General features: G+C 31.5%; 1 long non-coding RNA gene across 1 annotated transcript; it reads right to left on the bottom strand.

The window, feature by feature from the left end:
- Nucleotides 1-6,249: 6,249 nt before the first annotated feature.
- LOC112036218 (uncharacterized) lies at nucleotides 6,250-7,196 on the bottom strand. Its single transcript, XR_002885615.2, has 2 exons — nucleotides 6,707-7,196; nucleotides 6,250-6,591 (listed from the first exon to the last, which is right to left on the bottom strand). It is a non-coding gene; the product is annotated as an uncharacterized LOC112036218 (long non-coding RNA).
- Between the last annotated feature and the right edge of the window lie 875 nt (nucleotides 7,197-8,071).

The following is an 8,071-nucleotide window of genomic DNA, read 5'->3' as shown; positions in this document are numbered from 1 at the left end:
AAAAAACTCCCTAAATTTAGTTTTTTTTTTTTTCTTGCAAGTAATTATTTGCTCTCTTTTTTTTGTATTATCTTAATATAAAATGTTTAAATTTAAAAAAAAAAAAAAAAAAAAAAAAAAAAAAAAAAAGACCTATTATTTCTCTTGAATAATAAAATCTTGGAGTAAAAAAACACTTTCTTTTTACTTGAGTGTATAGGTGGCAAAGGAATATTATATTTTTTTTTATAAGAGATCTATTTAAAATTTTGTTGAAACGGGCATAAATTTCAAGATTAGATTTTGAAATCTCTATAAAAAAAATCCCTGAATTTAGTTTTTTTTTTTTCTCTTGCAAGTAATTATTTGTTTTTTTTTTTAATATAAAATGTTTAAATTTTCAGTAACCATATGTCTTTTGTAATAAATAAAAGTATCCCGCACATTGTGCGGGTTATACGCTAGTATATATAAAAGCAGAGACCTCATGTGAGAGTGCATGAGGTCCTGCCACGTGGCACTCTAATATTGCATTTAGCTTTTTTTTACCTTTCTTCATTAAGTTTTTTTTTTTTTACTGTTACCCAATAGATCATAGTAACTTATTTTTACTATTATATAAATTTAGCATTTTATACCTCTTTTTATTATTATTATTTTTTTTTTTTTACTGTTACCCAATAGATCATAGTAACTTCTTTTTACTATTATATAAAATATAGGTTGTTTTTAACAATTAGACCAATTAGACCAAAAGTTATTTACTATAAAATGGACTAACTTTTAAAAGTAGACCAAACTTTAGGAAAAACTCAAGCCCAATTCTTATCTTACATATTATGACCCAAGTTTGACCCTTCTCACATGTAAATCAAAGCAAAAACTCTTACCCTCTTACAAACTCTCTTCTTCCTCCCCCATGTATAGATGATACTTCTACAAAATCTCATTCTCATGAAATCATGTCTTCATTTTACCCCAATTTCAATTCAATATGCTTTTGTCTATTAATAATGTTCTATGCAATTTATGCAGACAAATTCTTTGTCATCGACCAGTGCAACAAAAAAAATTATATAAATCTTGAGATCCCTGAGATTGCTGAAATAATTGACAAGTGCATATTTCTAAAATTTGTAATAACAAAAAAGTCTAATAAATAGCATATACTATCTTACAAAATACCATTAACTTAATATTTTCTTTAAAAAAATTCAATGATAGGAATGGTGAAAAAATGATCCTATACAAGAAATATCAAAAATACATACAAAAAAATTTTCATAGGAAGATTTATCTTTAAATGATACGAAGACAATAGTAAAGATAAAATGCATTAAATGAGATCCTACGAAACAAGTTTGTTAATCATTTCAAATTATACTCATCATTTACGTCAAAAAATAATAATACATCATATTATTTACATTAAAAAAATAATACATATTAATTTCAAAGTTCATTGCAAGATGTGAATTGCTAGAGTATTGCAATAATAAGTAAAACTGATACAATAATGGGTTGGTATTACATTTTGTGCGTACTTTGTGAAAGAAATATCAAACTACAAGCAGGATCATTTTTGTGTGCAAAATGTGAAACAAAAATAAATCTTTCTATCCCAAAGTTAGAGGCACTCACATTAACTACATACTCTCCAAATATTTATAATATATTTATCTTACTATAACTACTATATGTATACAATTGCAAACAATTTCAGATACAGTTTTCAAATAGAAGTTTTTGATGCAACTAACAAAACAAATTTTGTGATATTTGATCGAGATGTTGAGAAAATCTTAAATAAATCTACAAGAGATCTTGCTGAAAAATAAACTGAGGTACAACTTATTTAAATTATTGTAAAAATATTGATATTGGAGAAGAAAACCCACGTGATTTGAAAAAGAAAAAAAGAAAAAAATGGATTTCTCTACTTCATTTGAATGAATTCAATCTAAAGGATGGTTTTGAAAATTACATAGTTGCTAAGATTTTTGATGCACCTTCAAATGATAAAAAGGTATGGAAGAAAAAAAAAATACACAATTCAATATGCTATATTAATTCTTTTTGCTGCACTATTCCAAAATTAACAAAATAAAAAAAATAAAAACATTTACAAAAAACTGTCATATCATTTAAATTTATTATAAATGCAAATACTTAAGAAAAATCTTAGCGATAAAGTCCAAATTTTGTAAGATCCTATCAAGAATCTCTCGATGCCAATTCATTAGTGATTAACACAAATGATGCAACAAAAGGAAAAAAAAAATGATAAAAGCTCAAAAATTGAAATGGACGGACTAAACTTCAAACGTTGAAGATGGAGAAACTGATGATGATAACAAGTGTCACCATACCGCAATAACAAAGCATTGAAGAAATAAAAATAAAATAAAATAAAAAGATTTCGCAATAAAGCTTTTTATTACATTACAAAATAAAAATCTATAATATAGAATGAATTAATATGCTTTTATCAACTTTTATTATACAATATTACTCTAAGTTGTTTTAATTATTGCTCATTACTTAAACAAAATAATTATAATATATATATGTGTGTGTGTGCGCGCGTGCGCGCGCTTTATAATTGTTACTTTTTATGATGAACTCATTACTAACAACGTTTTATAATAAATATGCTATAATATATGTATAATATTTTCCAAAAACAAATTTACATAAAACATTATAATATTATCCGTGCATCGCACGGGAAACTTACTAGTATATGTAATCAGAGGATTGCAGCAGCAGTAGAGGTTTGAGCTCCAAATAGGCTGGATTGCGATAGACTCTCACTTAAAGACTGTAGGGTGGCAGCTTCTACTGGAGGATGAATGTAAAGTGAGGGGTGTCCATAGAAGGGGTCCAGTTTTTGGTCAGGAAAGATAGGGAAGGAAGAAAGATGCTAGCTGGTTGCTGCAGATGGGTTTCTGATTCAAGAGTTGCATCATCCTGGTTGTCAGGGAAGCATTTACTTTGGATTTGGCCAAAGGCTTCCACTCTGTGCTTCTTTTGACTACTTGCGGGATGTAACTGCTATGTGGGATAAGAAGGTGACGTTGGATGTTAAAACCTATGCTAGCTGACATTAGGATCCTACAAACACAATTACAGCAATGCTGGTTTCGATCCATCAGTCAATTGGTGTTGGTTGAGGTTAGACAGCAGCGAGGCTTCTACTAGCTTTATGAATATGGTGTGAACTAGAAGGTAGTTGGATGTGGTCTGAGTCCTTTGTTCTGCACTGCTCTTTTGTTCTAATTGGTTGTTCTTGGACTTTTTGACTATTACAGCAAGGAAAAAAAAAAAAAAAAAAAACACCTAGACAAGGTTTCAAGTTCCAAATGATTCCCCAAATTCAATATTTGCTAAGTTGCATTAATTTCTTGTACATATGTTATTATATTTAACAATGCGATAAATCTAAAAAAGGAACCATATCACATAACCGCACAATAAAACTCAAAAGTTAATTAGAAATAAGACTCTGATCACGTCTTCTGGCTTTTGATCCACATTTGTATTGAAGTAGGGTGTGTTTTTACTTCAAATTGCACAAGGTTATTTAGAAACCTAATAATCTTTCTAAGTATCTTTGGTCACTCAATTAGTTTCCTATAAATGCTGGTCTTCCTCCAGTTTTCCTACCTTGCCATGAATTGGCTTTATCACCACTTCATGACCCACAACCTTTTATCATTACAAGTATCACAAGATTTTTCAAACTGGGATTCCATCTACAAATACAAGAGAAAAAAGTGTAATACATCAGAGGAGAAACTCTGGTAAAATATTTGACCATTTAATGCATTTTGAAGACCGCACAAATACACAGGCAAAACCTAGGACTTTGAGATAGGATATAATAGGTTTACAAACGCACAAGATTTACTTAAAATTTTAAGCAGTCTAGAGTGACTGGTTGAGAAAACTATAAGTTCACAAGCAAAATGAGTTCTTTAAATTTTTAAGCATCTTAGAGCTACAAGTTGAGAAATGATACAATAGATTCAAAAACATACGAGAGCTCTCTAAATTTTTTAGGCATTCTAGAGTTACAAGTTTACGAAGGACAATACTAGGGTATCCAAGGTGCATCTATTGATTCAGATCAGAAATAAACCTCCTGAATGATTAAGCATTTTTATAACATATGAAACGTGAACCATGCAGCAATAAGAAATTAGAGGAAACTAAAGAGGATACTCAATATGTAATGAAAGATTATAGACATTCAAGTAGGCTTTCTTGAAAAGCCTGCAGCTCAAAAAAACTAATGAAGTAGCAACATATATGGAGGAATAACAATCCAAGGATCTCTCTCTTCAATACTCACATTGTTATAAGGTAATGAAATGCCTTACATTGTATAATAGGAAAAATAATTTAATTGCAGAGTAGGTTTTTCATGATGAAAATATTTCATTTGATTGTTTTATCCCTATTTAACACATTTTGGATGTCAATTGAAAAATATTTTTCAAAGCCTCATCTTGTGCACAACAATGGAGCATGGCTCTAGTAAAATAGGTTGTATGATCTTATCAACTTAAAGAGCAAAATTTCTGCATTAAAATTATGCAAATCAAGACAATTACTATCTGCGTTCTCTCTAAGCTTTTCCCATAATCCACATAAATTCTGAATATATGGGGACTGAAAACACTTGCAACATCAAGTAAAGCACAAAATTTACTAATCTAAAGGCAATTTTTAATCCTTTCCCCTTTCACCTTTTCTACAAAATTTATAAATTATTTAATATAGTTCAACTTATATTATTGTAATGAACAGTGCTAGAGGTCTCAAATGAGGTGACACTGACATATCCCTTCATTTCAAACCAAATAGACCACCATTTCCAAATTGACTGTACAAAAATATAATATTTCAGGAGTGAGAATGACTCTAGTGAAAAATAGCATCTATGTACAATACATGAGTTCAAATGTAATGAAAATATGACACAATTCTTCTTATAAGTTATAACCTTAAAAAAAAAAAGATTGGACAATCTTTTCAGTATGCTTAGACAAAAACTTAACCAGAAGTCCTATGATTCCCAAGAGAATTTATAAATTGCGGCAACCTAAACATACTTATAATCCTTCTAATACTTTTAACCATTTAAAAATTACACATACTCTAGATAGATACATACATACAAATGTGTATATGCATATGTTATGTTTGTATGTAATTAAAAATTTTAATAAAAGAAGTGTAACAGTGTCACAAGACAACAAAAGAGGGAGTGTTATTGGCAACTTAGTGGCAAATGGCTGATCTTAGACAGGGCTTCATCTTCTGCCATGTGCTGATTCAGATTCTGGACTGGTCAAGATGTTTTTTGATTAATTTAAGATCCATTTGTTCTGTCTCTTGGGTTGAGTAATGAATTGTTCATCTAAACCTTGAACTATATTCATATGACATTTATTTATGGCAGTAATCAAATATCCACATTGTAAAATGCCAAACATTTGCATTAGATTACAATGGTAGGTTTGAGAATGATTTTACACCTATTAACTAGTGATGAAACCAAATTCGATATCATTCATGAACTAAGTTGTATTCAAGGGAGGAATTGAGAATATAGCAGGAATGGACAAGAAAGAAGGAAAAGGAATGAAAATAAATACAAATTCAATGACATTTAATCAGCCAAAAGCAATGCTGGTTATCAACACAGAGAGATTTTAGAGGCCAGGGGAAGATCATGGATCATCCAAGACTTCTAAAGTCAACCTCAGAAAAGTGAAAACATGAAGCTAAAATGTCGGTGGATCACCCATGACTTCTCATGATGATTAACCCCATAAAAAGCAAAAAACATGAAGCAAAAAAGTATGCATAATTGATGATCAAAAGATGCTTACATCATAAGCACACTTGTTCGCAAGTTATCAAATCAAATGTAGAGCATATAGATAGGCATAGTTACAATGGAAATTGACAAGATGTGCTCCAATTTTATACATTGTTCACAAGGTATATACCAGATTTTTCCAATGATAGAGAAATCCAAGATTTGGCATTCCGCAATAAGAATTCACAAATTAGATCATTGTAGCTATGATTGCTGTAAAAACAACTTTACAAGATATCCTACTGTTTGGACCAAGCATCTTCACCAAATTTAGCAGCAAAAGATTTATTAGGAACAAAATGTAAAAAAAATAAAATAAAAAATCCTAGCAGAGAAAGAAGAAGAAGATAACAGTGGATGTGGAAAGCAGAGCCAAAATGTGAGTATCAAAACAACTTAGGCAGAGGATCCGTTATTAAAGAAGATTGTGGCACTTAGTGAAAAAGGAACACACAATCATTACACAGCAGAGTTTGTAATAAATTAGCAAATAAGAACAGAAGTAATAAAATCACATTTAAGAGTGAATATATCCTTGCTCACACACACCACGGGAACATTTGATATCAGCATCTTCGACTTGGGACAGACCATTGACCACGTATATCATATCAGACAAAACAGGAAAAGAAACCATTCATTAAATTTTTTTTTACAAGAAGTATAAAGCGTATATACATCTATGCCCATGAACTTACCTACCGGGAAGATGCGATTAATAGCTGGTTGGTCCAATCCAAAAGGGAATTTAAAAAAAGATATATTAGATGGTAGTAAAAAAAATACCCATAAAATAAAAGAAAAATGAAAGATGTGCGAGTGAAGTGAGAGACATACCCATGCTTCGCAAAATTCGACAAAGGGTTGAAGGACTTTCTCAGTGTCAGGAGAGTCCCACTCCAGTGATTCCCACCATCCTTCATTAAATCCAGAAATTTCTTGAAGAGAAGGGGGAGGAGATGGTTGTCCATTACTAAGAAGGGGTAGAAAGAGAGGGAGTCTCTTCAGCTTTGGACAACAACATATACGAATGCTTTCAAGAGAATCACAGACTATTACTTTACTGCTACTACAGATGGTCTTCAGTTCCGGTAGGAACCACATAGTTAAACTCCTCAATTTGGGTAGAGTGATTTTGGTAGTGTCCATTCCTTCCTCCTCTATTTCTTCTTCTTCAAATTCATCAGTTGCTTCTCCTATTATTTCCTCTAATTGGTCACACCCGCAGACAAAAATCTCTTCCAGGTTGCGCAGGTGTAGCAGCGGTGGAAGCAACTTCTTTGGACACTGTTTCTAAATAACTGTAATACGGTAATTATTTTGTTAGTTGGCCAATTACGAAAGAATATGTAATACTAGCATCTCGTGTTTATAAAACTCGAGATTTGATTTAGATCTCGAGTTTTGAAAACTCGTTTTTGTTATTTTTCAATTACTAACTGGACAAAGTTTGCCACGTGGATAGCACGTGGATAGCGAGTTTCAAAAACTCGCTTTATGGCTCTCGAGTTTTTAAAACTCGCTTTCTGTTTAAAATTTACAAACTTTTTAATTTCTTAAAACGGCACTCTCACTCTCTCAGACTCCACTCTCCAGTCTCTCACTCTAAAATTTCAAACTCTCTCGGACTCCACTCTCTCACTCGAAAATTTCAAACTCACTCACTCGTAGTCCCAAATCACTTTGTGCTCTCAGCCTCCGCGGGCTCTCTTCTGCGTTGTTTGTTGTCTTCGTTCAGCTCGCTTTCTTCGTTCTTCCTTTGTTCGTTCTTCAGCTCGCTTGCTAGGTAAAAGTTCTCCGTTCCTCTGTTGCGGAATTTATTTTATAGATTTGGGCTTTTTGCATGGTGGGTTACACATTGTTGCTGCTGTTGTTTTTGTTTCTGGGTTGTGGATTTGCTTGGGTTTTCAGTTGCTTTTGATACATGCCCATTTGGGTTTTGTTTGAAATTGCTTTATATTTGTAGACATAGATGTCATTGAAATCAGAATTTCGTTTTGGTGGGATTGAGAATAAATGGATTAAGGAGTTTTCTTTATTTTGTTAGCAAGTTCAATAATCAAGATTGTGTTTTTGGGCTTTTAATAAAAATTCAAATTTTAATTTTCTGTAGTGATAAAAAGCTGAATGGGTATTCCTTGCTATGTGTGTTGTTGGATGGCCATATAGGAATAAGAAAAAGGTGAAATGAGAGGATATTTT

Source organism: Quercus suber, unplaced genomic scaffold, assembly GCF_002906115.3.
Source record: "Quercus suber isolate HL8 unplaced genomic scaffold, Cork oak 2.0 scaffold_290, whole genome shotgun sequence".
Lineage (NCBI taxonomy): Eukaryota > Viridiplantae > Streptophyta > Magnoliopsida > Fagales > Fagaceae > Quercus > Quercus suber.
Note: the sequence above shows the minus strand (reverse complement) of the source record. Positions and strands in the feature narration are given on the sequence as shown.